This window comes from Emydura macquarii, unplaced genomic scaffold, assembly GCF_026122565.2.
Source record: "Emydura macquarii macquarii isolate MOO-44397 ecotype Brisbane River unplaced genomic scaffold, CSIRO-AGI_Emac_v2 contig_2372, whole genome shotgun sequence".
Taxonomy (NCBI): domain Eukaryota; kingdom Metazoa; phylum Chordata; order Testudines; family Chelidae; genus Emydura; species Emydura macquarii.
The window spans coordinates 2,369,433-2,384,095 of NW_027132509.1; positions in this window are offsets into that span (position 1 = coordinate 2,369,433).

Here is a 14,663-nt window from a genome sequence, read left to right on the forward strand (position 1 = left end):
GTGAAATCAATTGATCAAAATTAGAAGGGGTTAGACTGACAATTAAGATTGTGGCATGAATTAAATCCATTTCAAATCTTGGTTTGGAAAGGCACGTAGTCATTAAGAATTTGGAGTTGTCTTTAGATAATTTATTCCAACAGAATTATATAGCTAAAGGCTATGATCTGTCTACATACTTGTTCATCTATATTGTTGTTTGCTTTAGTTTCATTTTAATAATCAAAATGTAAATATATGCAACAATTTGTAACCAGTTGGCTACTCTTAGCTTTATGACCAGCACTGTAGTCATTCTGGTAAAAGGTGCGAAAATTCATCTGCCTACATAATTCTTGCAGGAACTCACTTCAGTAGCATATTCCTCCTGGATGTTTACATCACTGAGGCCACACACCTCTGACATCATAAAAACATTAAAATCTGGGAAATCAGCCATACTTCTAGCAAATCAACTATAAACAAGACCCCTGAAAGTAATCCCCCCCCCTTTTTTTCTTTCCCCTCAGTGGAACATTAAAAAAATCTCAATATTAAATGTCAGTGATTAGCTGAAAAAGTAATCAGAGTTTAGGCTATTTTCATTACTGAAGCATATTATTTTTTCCACTAGAAGTTAGATATATTAAGGTTATAATTGCCTTTGAAATAGAGGTATTACAGTGCCAATCAAGCATGTAATGAGTCATGTAATGCTATTTAAGATTATTCAGAGTGCAGTCAAAACTTCATGACATATATTGACAAGTGAAGCAGAAGCCAGATTTAGATGCCTCTATTCACACTAAATACTACTTTACTCCACACATAATTCCATTAATGCAATAACATTACTCGTGGGGTAAGGTATTGAAAGCAAGTGATGGTATCATCATCTGACTGTAAGGGCTATATCATGAGATAAGGATTTGCCTTGAACGAGGGACAATGCATTGTGTTGCCCATGTCATCATCTCCCTCCCAGTTCCCCTGTTTCTCAGAGAGAATAAACAGCACCCAGAACCCTGACATACCAGCATAGCTATGCTACCCCGCATATTGGGGGAGGAAGTCAATTCTGACCCTCTTGCTCGCAGCTCAGCAGAGCCTGCTTCAGTTCCTGTGTTACTGCCCATGATGTTGGTGCCTTCCACCCCTAATGACTGTGCTATTATATTAGGGCTAGAGTGTGACCCTGCTAAGTAATTAGTTATGGAAGTTTGCTAGTGACTTCCACAAGCAGCAGTATCAGGTACTTACACACTTGCCCTTACCAGTCGATTCACGGTACACTCCAAGTAGTGCCATACTCAGCAAATTGGGAATGTGCTTTGGAATGCAGAGTGTATGCAGTTAGTGATGTGAAGTGGCTACTCTGCATGTGCAACAGTCATTTTCAAAAATGAAAATATCCAGAGGATTTTCAGTAACAAAGCTGCCACTATTTATTCTCAACTAATGGCCACTACATTTAATCATATTTTTTTTAAAAAACACTCCAAAACAGACCCCAAAATTGGAGAAGTTACAGTATACTTATCAGACACACAACACCCTCACAACTAGCAAGAGGAATATATGAAGCCTGTAGACAGGATCACAGCCAAGGCCTGAACTATTTTCTGATTGCACTGTCTTGCCCAGCCAGTGATGTTTTAAATGCCAGTAGTGGTCTGTTCTCTATATTTAAACCACCACCACAGACAGGCATTGTGTTTCTTATAAATATAGCTTTTTGACTGTTTACATATGGCTTACACTGTGTACTTACAATCGACCCTGAACAAGGGACCGCATGTAGTTATTGCTGCTTAGAAACAGACTAAGGACCACATCGTGACACAATTCATTGTCTGGTTCCCCTTACTCCAGAGGGGAAGTAAGTTCCTTCAGCCCTTTTCTTGGTGCAGATTACTTCTCCCCACTCCATGTCCATTTAGTTGTGCTTGGAAGCTACTTCTACTTTCCACCCAGAAGGAGAGGAAGTCTCCTCATAGATGCATGGCAGCCTACTACAGAGATCGTGCTTTTCCCTATATTACCCCGTGATGCGAGCAGTTTTCACAGGCAAACAAGGGGCCACTTTACATTCTCTTACTTCCCTGCATGAGGATGTAACATGGGTCATGATTTAGTTCATATTTTAATGTGACAGTTGGAAGTCATGTAGCTGGCATTTATTTGCTGGGGGAAAAGGTGAAAGATTAATCTCACTGGACTTTCTGGAGGTTGTCAATCAATATAATCTGGTTGTTTACATATCCCCCATATTTTACTAACCTGTGACTTTTACTAAGTTTACTGTGACTGCTCCTTGATTTCTGATAGAATGCTGTGACAAATCTGCAGCCCTACCAATAATATACAGTGTAGGCTAAAACAGCTGATAGATTTTAAGGCAACATGGGACCTCTGACCTCATGGGAACATCTGACCTCCTGAATAACAAAGGCAAAAGAACTTCACCCAGTAATAGCTGGACCAAGCATAGCAAAGCTTGCAGCTGTAAATTTATATGCAAAAAGTTATTTCCTGAAGTTTCATTATTGTAAATGTTAACACGATGAATCCAAATTATCCCCTTAGATATGTACTTGCACTAACTGACTTGCAGAAGAGTACAATAGTGCCTGAGAGGCCAACATTTGGCCCTAAAACACTTTTCTGCGTGGGATTTTGAATATCTTTATAACAGCCCTTATAACCTGAACATCATAGTTTTAGCCACAAATATCATCCTGTAAACACTTTTCTCTCTTATTTGTGTTGAAAGAGAGATCTTAGCATGTCCATATGAAACAAAAAGTCTGTGCAAAAGACTTTCCTATTAAAAAGGGATCTTATGCATGAAGAAAACATGAACACCATAAAACTTATTTGTGGTGCCTCGGAAAGCTGTGTCTCTTTAAATCAGATTGTTTTTTAGGATTTCTCAGCAGTTAACTGTACAGAAGCAGCACATTTTTAGTACTGTATTCATGTGTGGTATCATTATACATTCCCATAGGCTACTATGCAAATTGAACAGCTTGTCCACTGTTCTGTAACACTAGATACAAATGTAATCATATGCTAATGAATGGAATCCCAAGTGGGAGTTATTTTAGGAAAGGCTGCAGCCTACTGGGAAAATGGCAGAATATGGACTAACTCTCTTTATCTAATACATTTCTTTCCTTGTTCTAGAATGTTTTAAAGTAATAAGTAATTTCAAAGGCTCAAAGAAGAGAGAATTTGGAACTAGTCCTGCGTTTCTTGCACACTCAAACTAACATTTTGGTCACTGGGAGTTTGGGTATGTGCAAATTGTAGGAGCAGGCCTGCTCTTACAGAGTACAGTACTGCTAGGTGCTGAATACCCATTGTCCTTTGCAGAACTGGAACCGCTTTGGGGTTTTTTCCCCTCCAAATAATGTTACTATTATCCTATTACCAGTTTTCAGAAAAACAAAAGATGGACACACTCAAACTGAGAAGTCAGAAGAAGTTTCTACATCAACTACCAATTTATTGAGAACAAAAACCACTTATTTCCATGCTCACTCCACATCCTATTTCCATAAGCACTGATTTATAAAAGGGTACTGCATGGTTTGGGACTGATTTGGGCTATGGAGTTTTTCAACATTTGGTGAGTTCAAATCCTGCCTGCGATCAGAGTCACCTACCATCACCATTATGCAGTGTTGTACAGTGTTCTGTGAAATGATTCAGTAGTCTAAATCTTAACTCCACAGCGTACACACACACACACACACACACACACACACAAAAGACAAACCACTGTCAGAATTTGCCCTAATTGGTTCCCTGGTTGACAGGGTCAGCAGAGAGACCAGAGCATGAACAGAACTGAAAATGAAATAGCTACTCACGCTTGTGGCTGCCTGGGTGCATGGACTGGGCAGTATGAAGAAGCGTGCAGTGTTGTATCTGTTCAGTGGATAAACCAAAGATTGCAGTCTCCAGCAATTCACAAAAACAAAAGTTATTTTAAAAGATTCATGGGTGTTTATCTGAGTCTTAAATCAATGAGAAGAAACTCATATTTAGTAACTAAAAGTCATAGAATTGTTTTCCTAATTGGCATTTTCTAGCAGCACTCAACAACCAATAGATCTTATTTGCCAAACTCCAGGTTCCCATCCATTTCCATCTTGTCAAGTTAGCTTAGCTGCCTGCATCCAGTGGAATGAACAAGTGGCTGCATTAACTCTTTTAGGCAAATTTCCCCACAGTGATTGTAAGTATACAACATACATCTCCTCAGCCATGTTCTCTCCACACCTGCAGATCTGGGACAAGATATATGAAGAGGGGGTGGACTCCCTCTCCTAGCTGGAAAACAGGGACATCTTATATGCCAAGGGTCATCTCCACACACAGATCTGGGGGAAGAGATCTGCCCAGCAGTAAGGACCATAGGATTTGGACCAGTGGAAGTTTTGAATTTTACCTCAGTAAGCAATGAGCATAAACCGAATGATATCAACCACCAGACACAGTGTAACTGCTGCTCCTTGCAGATTACTGGAGAGTTGTCATTTGACAACTTTACTAGCCTGTTAGGTGTACCATTACTCAGACAAATGTTTCCTCAGGCACCAGCATGAGGTGGGCCCCAGGAAGCACTGCACCAACTTCCATCAATGCCATCCTGCCTCTCACACCCACCCTTCCTAACTGTCTTCTCAACTGCCGTGGAACCTTTCCCTTCCTCCTGGATCACCAGCCTCCATTAAGAAGTGGGAAGACTAACAGCAGGCTCATCAAGTGGCCCTTTGTGCTGCGAGCCAAGGCATATTTAGGCCTGACAGAAGCTGTGGATTTTAAGAGTCTGTTCTGATAACATTTAACAGCATAAGTAGAACTGTGACTTGTGTAAGAATCTGCAGAATAATCATGTTTAGTATGGCGGATGTGTAAGAAATTGCAGAGTAATCATCTTTGTGAGAACAAGAAAACATAAAGTAGCTAAAAAGCTAGAAAAGACTAGTTTGAACTAACATTAAACTTGTAATGACAGGGGAAGAGTGTTAACAAGAAATTTTCAGAGGGGTAGCCATGTTAGTCTGTCAGCCATGTTAGTTAACATGGAAATGAGAGACTAATACATATGTATAAGAGAAGATAACAAAAAGTTATAAATAAGTTTGTGTAACAAAGGGAAGCTGAAGCTTTATTGTTCAGTGCTGGCAGCAACTGTAATGAGATTGTCCTGATGAGCTTCCCACTTGTGAGTAATTGATCACGGCTCACCAAGTGTTTTGCCTTAATAAATATTTGTTAGACTATTTCTCAGTCTGCTGAGTAAGTGAACCTTAATCCAACACTTTGCTGACCTATTACTGCTCAGCAGATTTATCACAATGTTATTTCCAAAAGGGGCCAGGACCGATGCCTTGAGGCAGACTCTCCGTCTTAGAAACTAGCCATGTCATCACAAGTTCTCAGTCATGTGGAAGGGAGCGTATGGTATTTAGTTGGAGGCAGACTTACAACAAGCACTATTCTCAGGTCTGTAGGTTTGTCACTGTGGGAAAGACATCATGGATAGCATGACTTCCCCATTTGGCTGTGGTTTTTCTTTCTGTGTCTCTCTGACTCACCCCCCCCCAGGGGTGGCTCCTGCAGCTCCCATCTTGGGGAGCTGGATCCAGAGCCCGTCCTGCTCTGGGCATTGAGACCTGGCACGTGGGGTCGCAGCATCACTCAGGTTTGGCCCAGCTACCCCTCTGTTACGATCCCTCCATCATGCACCAAGTCACAACATCCAGAGTGAGGCACCAGGCCCCACTGCCCAAACTTGCTCTTCAGCCTGCCCCTTCATCAAACCAGTATTAGGGTTTCAGTGCCCGGGAAGGTGCTGCTGTGAGTGGCCAGTGTCCACGCTGCCGGGCGAGGAGGAGGAGACTTTGTAATGAAGTCACAGAGCAGTCACAAGAAATTTAGAAGCCCATGACTTTTACCAAGGTGGCTTTTCTGTGATTTTTGATAAAAACAATGCCATGGCATATCTGCTAATTATCATTATATAATATTCTTAGTACAGTAGCACCCAATCAGGATCAGGGCCTCATCGTGCTAGGTACTGTACAAACACATCAGGAGACATAGTCCCTGTCTTAGAGAGCTTACAGTCTAATACAGAAACCAACAACTTCTGACGATGAAATTAAATATTTGGGAGGGGGATATGACTAATGGTTAGAACAGTAGAATACGTTGTCAGAGTCACTGAATTCAAATTCTGACTCTGCCACTGAATTCCTGTGTGGCCTTAGGCAATTCACTTAAGTCTAAATTTTCATGCCAACGATTAGGTACCAGAATCCCGGTTCCTGGTTTTCAGAGGAGCCGAGCACCTACAGCAGTCATTAACTTCGGTGGGTGTCGGTGTGTCTGAAAAGCAGGCTCCTTTTGTTTAAGTGCCTACACATAAATTTACAGTAAGTGCCTCACTTTAAGCATCCAAGTTTGGAAATTCTGGCCTTAACCTATCTGTACAATGGGGCTAATACAGCTACATCACAAACATGTCAAAAGTTTTAATTAGGGTTTGTAAAGTGCTTTGACAGTCATTCATGAAAGGCACCATAAGAGCAAATGTTATTATCATGCCTTCTAAACCAACACCTGTCCCTGAGATCTAAAACGACAAATTCTGTGGTGATGCATCTTTGAGCTTCTTGGAACATCAAATATAATTATTAAGTAACTAGCTAGAAGACTCCATTCTGATGCAACTACACAGAGTTAGAGCCCTGCTGTAGGCTGTGCTATTACACGAGGATTTAAAGGGCGTAGGCAGTCCCCAAATCCTTTGCAGTCAGCATAACACATTTTTGTTCCATTTGTACAGTCCCTACCACAATGGGGTTCTGGGCCATAACTAGGGCTCCTCTGTGGTACAGTGATATAAATAATAGCAGCACACTATATTAACCACCTGGCAAAATTATTAATTTGTTCTGTGGTAGCACCTAGGATACCCAGTGATGGCCCAGAAACCCATTATGTCAGGTGCTGTACAAACAGAAAGAGGGTCCCTGTCCCATCTACACTTACAAATGAAGTGAATACCTTCAGGGGTGCACATGTCTGAACTAAGAAGTATGTTCAACAAACATGCCAGACTGAACATATGATGCAAGCCCCACTGCCTGGGGCAGTATTGTTTGTGAGCTACATGGATATGCTTTGTCCAACAATATTTATCAGCCACCCCGGAAGTAATAAGTGACCCATGATGTATTGTTATGCTCCACTGTCTGGAATCCTGCCTTGAGTTGTCAGGATTCCCAATGCAGCCCCAGTCTGGTCAGGCTCATGACCCAAAGGTAAGATTCGTCTGGCACTCTGCACAGGGGTGAATTTTTCCTCTAATTTGCTGGGGAATGATGCTTGCATACCACAAAGAACTAGAGGGAGTGTAGGATTCCAGCCTTCTTCACTCATGTTTCTATATTTTAATTTCCTAAAAGTATCCTCTTACAATAGGCATGTTTAGTAGACCACTGCCAAACGTCACTATTAATGTGTAAAAGGAAGAGATGCACTGCAGCGGTATCATCATACACAATGACAAAGTGCATGGCATTGAGCAGGACAACCTGTTTATTTCCCTGACACTATAAAAATCACTCTCAGTTATGTAAGTTAGTTATCCCTTTAAAGTTTTGTTTCTTTCCCCCACCATGATTTACCAAAGGCAGTTCAATATCCACAGTTGGCACATTTTCCTTGGAGCCAAAGTGTTTCCACATCAGCTTCAAAGTCATTCCACTAACCTGAACTCTGAACAGCATAATAGCACCTGAGCCTGATAAAAGGCCATCAGAGCTCAGTTTGCTACAGCGGCTTCCTGATTGCCTTTTATCAGGTCCTGGTGCTTGTCACCCAATTAGCCATCTAGCCAAATTCCTTCTCTTAAATTAGCTTGTCATGGATGGCACGCCCAGATTCCTTTTACAGGGCCAGCAAACCCATGACACTGCTCTGTTCTTTTTTGATTGGCTAGCTGACGTGATTCTTCCTCAAAGGGATGGGGCTGTAAACAGAGGGCAAGTTCGTGTCAGACAAGGTCAAAGGAGTGAATCAATAGTCAAAGACTGGAAAATAGTACAATAATTACAAGGTCATGTTTCTATCAGCCTAATGGTCATTTTTGCAGCCATTCCACTCATCCTGTTTGTACAAGTTGTAATTTTGACCTTACAGTTCAGATGAGACATAAAACCAAAGCCCTAACCAGTTGGTGGCATGGCATTTTGGTGTCCTATCAACATTCCAATTGGAGTAATTAATTAATGTCCACCCAAAATTCACCTTCTCATCCCAATTAAAGGAGTTATTCCTCATCAGCTCTCCTGCTGTGCAATGTAATTGACGTGCTGTACTTTGAACTTGCAGAGCATTTTTCATTCTATGATTTCAAAACACTTTACAAACTTGAATCAACTAAGCCGCAAAACATCCCACAGGCACAAGGTGGGGACATATTGTTCCAGTTTCACAGATGTGTAAATGCAGAGCTGTTCAGTAACTCGGTAGCAGAGTCAAGACCACAACCCAGCAGAGCTGACTCCCAACCCTCTGTGCCAACTACACCACACTGACTGAAAATCACTTTCTTTTACTTGCCAGAGGCAGCACAGGCAGATTGAACAAAGCATATAGAGCTAATGGTGCTACACTGAGTTATACCAACTGAGGATCTAATCCATGACCTCTTCTGCTTCAGCCAGAGTTAAAATGCATAAACAGGTAGATATTGTGCTGGAATTAATTTGAATAAACCTTGGGTAGTGGTATCTGTTTAAAATATTCTTAGCACCTTTTAAATATTGAATATGTATTTATTCTTTTCACTTTAATTAACACTGCGGGCCTGAGGCTGAGTTAATCAGCTAAGAAGAAGATTGGAGTGGATAGCTGAACAGCTTCAGAAACCTCATTTTAGAATTTGTTATTGGCAGAGGAGAGATATTACTTAGAGGTTTGCACATGGTTGTTTCCTTTTTTGGCATCTTCATAGATAGCGCCTCTGATATGCTGTAGGGCTGGCTGAGTGGGGAAACAGGATGACAGCTATATTTTTTCCTGTGGGGTTTGGACATGAACATTTTTCTTTGCACCACTTAATCATTGCTTTCTGGACAAAATATTCTTGACAAAAACTCTCCCTTAAGGTTTAAAATCAGGGTCTGAAAACCAGATGCTCCGAAAGAAAGTGCCAGTGCCAGTGCCTGGGCTCAGCAATAAATATAGCTTTCACGAAGGCTTGAAAGAGATCAATAAATTAAGACAACATGGCTCACATTTTAAAACTAGGTGTCTATGGATAAAGTACTTAAATCCATATTTAAGGGTCTAAAGAACTTGTCTGATTTTCAGAAGTACTCAGCAGTAGCAAATTCCATGCATTTCAGCTCTTCTGAAAATCCAGGCCACTGATTTGGGTGCCTAATTGCAGGCATCCAACTTTGCATATTTTGGTTATTTAGAGGTCATATCCTAGAAACACTTATCATGACCACGTCAAGGGCAGGATTGTATTAACCAACAACCTCAAAAAGCCTGGGCCTATGATTTTGGAGTCAGCAAGCAGGCAGGTGAGTAGCAGCAACAAGGGTAATTGGGTGAGGCAGAAGGATCTTAAGGAGTTTCTGGCTGGCTAGCAAGTATTTAGCCACTCTAAATGTGTTGGTCTGCCTGTGGGAGGAGCTGCCTCCATTTGAGGGCAGGTGTCATTTGTTGAGAGAGGAACAAAGATGTAGATTGGGGAGGAGAAGCAGACAGCAGATCGGGATCTACAGTGAGCTCTGTCAGAAGAGAAGATTGGAGCATGTTCAGAGAGAATACGTGGAAAGGAAAAAGCACACAAAATGTATGGGCTACGGGAGCTCATTAGATTGATCTGGCCGTTCTTCTTAAAGGAATTCTAGTTTATACTTAATAAAATATGCTTGGAGTAGCTTAAGGAATAGGGAACTGTAAAGTGGGTTCTAAATTATATTTGCAGGCCCCCGTCCTTCCTGCTGCTTTAGCTGCAGAAGAACCAATCCTGAGGATCTGGTCCCATACATTCAATTAAAACAGCTAGACTTTCCAAGCAGCAAACAGGTGCAATAAACTACTCATAGAGCTGCTCAGAGGATTTTTTTAAAGCAATTTTAAACAAATACTTTTGTGAAAATCACAGTCTACTTCTGGACAAGTGCAAACAGAGAAAGATGCAAAATTCATTGACTTTTAAAAAAAGTTATTCTTCCAAGTCTAATCTCATCCCCAACAATTATAATGATTTCTGAGGAAAAAAACTTTGTTATATTTCCATGCTACAGACTTTAACACTAATAAATATTACCTGGACATATACCTTTTTCTACCAGAGGTTGAACGGGCAGTTAAATTGAATCAAAAGAAAAAAAAATCTCAAGCAAGGATCCAGATTGGTAAAGGATTATCACATCTCTTGAAGGTATCTTTAGAAGGGTTGAATAAGGTTATTTAATATAAAAAGATTCCTTTTAATAGAGTCATATCATTCTATCATTCTTTAAGCAAAATTCTTTGTCTCTCTCCCTTTCCAAAGAAGAAAATGATTATCAATAGTTTCTTGGACAAGCAAGTCTATTCATATCTTTTAAATTTTGCTCAGGAATGTTTTTGACTTTGTCTCAAAAACATCCTCCACGGTAATGTTGACTCAGGCTGCTAAAACAACAACAACATACTTATAATTCCCAGCTTTATTACACAGACACTAGAGACAATTAGGTTTTATAATTACCTCTAGTTTATGTGATGGATCTGTGAGGTATTTAGGTACTGTAGATGGGCGGTACTGTGGCCTAATTCAAGTGATAGATGGAGGAAAAAGTATGCTAAAAAGTAGACGTGATGCTGACATGCCAGAGCAATAGGCCAATTAACTTGTGTGTGAATATCAAAAGGAATGTTAAGTGTATTAGATCACCTGAGTGTTAATTTAGTTCAAAGGAAATGCGAATGCTATTCTCTTCACTTATCTGTAGCCTGTTGATTGTTATCGATTTACAATATGTATATCCCTGTACTTAATTAACCCTACATCAAAAGTGTGTGTTAAGATGAGAATTTACTTGATGTGTGAACTTCATGAAAACTAATGAAGGACTGTTGTATGCTGTTACATTACAATTTACATAGCATATATCCTGATAATTTTGTTTGCCCACCAAATGCAATTGGAGCCTTGGACTTGTAAATTAAGAAGGTTGCTAACTTCAAAGTATGGGTTCTTGTGTTCGACAATGGAATTTCACAAGCTCAGTTTGCAGTTTGTCAACAAAGGAAGAACCCATGCTGTGATGAAAACACTTGTGAAAGCAGCTATAAGAATGGATCCAGGGATCGATCCTGATTGCATCTCTGATCTGGTTGGACACTTTCAGGGAGTATTTCAGATGCAATACAGAGATCCCCAAAGTTATAATCCTGAGAGGCCTATGGAAAACTAGCAGATTATGACATCTCTGCTACCATTTTAGATTTAGATTTAGAAACTTGGACTCACCTGTTTTACCTGCTTTAACCTCTCAATAACTTTAATTTCTTTTTCTTAGCTAATAATAAACCTTTAGAGAAATTGGCTGCCAGTGTTGTTTTTGGTATAAAATCGAGAGTATCTGTTGACCTGCGATAAGTGACTGATCCTTTGAGATTGGGAATAACCTAATGTGAGGTACTTTTGGTTTTAAAAACCTCTCATCTCAAAGTCTTGTTTGTCTGGGTGGCAAGATATGCTGGAAAGCCTATGGGGACTGTTTGTGACTCCATGGTAAAACGAATACAGTAATCCAGGAGTGCACACATGTTACTGGCTTGGTGAAATATAATTATAGAATATACCACCACTTTGGGGGAAGGGGTCTGCCCTGTTTTCTGACAGTCTGACCTGAGATAGACACTGTCAGCTGTGAGCTACTCTAGACAGTATGACAATAGGCATAAGGCAAAAAAACTGATCTACATATTTAAACAAAAATGTTATACAGGCCTTGAGTCGCATTCACCTATATCTAGCACCATTGACTTCAAGGAGTCTGTGTGTGGGTGCAGAGGTCTCCTCATGCCTGTAAAGGATACCCATTGTTTTTATCTTGTGTACTATGGGACATATTTTTTGTCTTTTTATATGTTTATTAAAAAATAAAGTGCTTTTACTTTGTTTCCACACACGAGGTAGGTTATAATAATAATAGCACTCTTGCATTATTCTAACCTTTACCCACTCAGCTTTTTAAAGCACGTTCTACGTATTAATATATTTAACTTCATAAAACCTCTGCAAATATTATCAAGGGGAAACTGATGTACATAACAGTTAAGTGACTTGTCCAAGGTCACACAGTCAGGAATAAAACTGAAATTTTCTGTCTCTCAGCCATCCATCTTAAACACAAGACCATTTTCTCTCCCTACACTGCATAATGACCTACATATTATAGCACAAGAAATGCATAGGGGAGCAATACACAATTTTAGCCTCCATATAGCAATGATCAGCTATTCTAATTATGCAAATATCAAACATTTCATCTCTGAGGAAAACACTGTTCTTTTAATCTTTTGGTTTAGTCCTTTGACAATTATAAACATACTAATTAACAGTATGGTACTTAATTCTGTAGCAAGTGTTCTAACAATCAGAACTCTCATACATGGCCTTTTATGCACTAGACAGGGATGGAAAAAAAGCTGAGGGAAAACAGTTGAGGTTAAACAGCATCTTCACCTGTAGAGATTCCACTTTTAGAGAGGAGGTATAGAGTTTCCTCTTAGAACTTTATATAGTTTGTATTTGTCTTGCGAAATGTTGCTGTAGTTGTTTACAGTATGAACATGTTTAAAGTTGAGGTTCTATGACTGTGGCTTCTGCTAGAGGGCAGTGTGTGTGCATGTGAGTGAGGCAGGCTCAGCGAAGTACCAAGCCTTCCTCTTATCTTCTGAGCATCTCCTTACTCTGATTCTGTTGCCCTGCACCTTGTGTAGTCACTCACAACAGTGCAAAGGGAGGGCCAAGGGGATGTAAAACATTACCAGATCAGAATGGTAGTGTTTTACACTAATTTTGCACTGATGTAGACGATTACATTAGATGCAGGGCAACAGAAAACCAAGCCCCTTATATTAATTGAGGTCCAGACACTGACACCATTACTCGTACAGTACCTTACTCTACAGAGTCTCAATGAAGTCAGTTGGGCCGCTCATTGAGTAAGGGTATGAGACTCCGGCCCTAGATTAACTTGTGATATAGGTTCCTGTTACCACTATCTACATATGTTAAAACTTTTGGCATTTTGACAACACTGCTCCATATCAGGATGTGAATAAGAGTTAGTTGGGGAAAAAGGGATAAAGTATTCTATACACTAATTTTAGTACTTTCACAGAATATGTAAGTACATTGATATATATCAACCAGACTGGAAAATGCTCATATCACAGTAAAGACACAGTTAAGAGGGCTTGAGAAGGGGAAACAGGAGAAAAATAACTGGAAAGGAAGGAAGTTTAGAATTTCTTGATGGTTGATTACATCATGTTCCACTGATGGACATTTTGGCACAGGTTAAGCCAGGTATTTATTTGTCAGACATCAATGTAAACAACAGATGAAAAGAGCTATGACGTTACTCCTGATTTCTGGCAACCCTTGCTGTTTTTCGTTAGGTATTTGATGCCAACTCTCTCAACAGGACTCTTAAAGACAAGAATTTTCTGCCAAGAAAGGAAATACACACAGTTTTCTATTTATGGTGTCTTGTACTACCCTGGAGCCCCTACACTAACAAGAATAATTTATAGTTTCAAGCAGTCAAACTAATAATAAATAAACAGACACTCTAAAATACTTTAAAGTCCAAGGAAAATAACTAGCAATAGTGAACAATCAAAAATATCTTGATACATATTGTTCAAGCTTCACCAAGCTTTTTCTTAGCCAGACCCAATAACCTAAAAAAGTTTTGGAGCATTTTATTTACCTATAAAAGGACAAACTCTTAGTTGTCTCTGTGCAATCCCACTAACGAGAGAAGTAACTGTGGACAGACCTACTCTGCAGAAGGGCCTACACTAGTTAAACTCAGGTCTTTAGTGTAGAAGGGATGGTACGTGAGAGGCTCGGAGTATGAAAGTATGTTAGTCAGGCAAGCATGTAAGAGTATACATAGAGTTGGGAGAAGCTGACCAGCTACAGAACTACTATTAAACCCTGGATGAATGTATGAAAGGGTGCTGAGGCCCTACTTGATTTCCAGCAAACAAGGAGTGAATACCTTGCTCAGCTCTGATGCAAGTGTTAAAGAAAGAATAATGAGGCAGGGCTATGGACCAAAGACTGGCCTCTCACTTCATGAAGGACTTAGTGTTCATTGCTGGACAAGAGGAGCCACTCATCAGCTTACTGCTTTGTATTGTAGTGTTTTGTATTGCCTAGATAACTCATTTAGGAAAAACAGATGACTTTCTGGTGTAAGTTCTTGGTAAACTTTATTGCAGTAAGACTGAAGAAAAATGCAGCCCTAGGAAATTTACCAATTAAACATAGCATCAAACTGCACAAAATGCCAGCTGCTCTGGCCGTACTGTACTGTATGAAACGACACTGGTGAATCTTTTTTCTCTAGAGA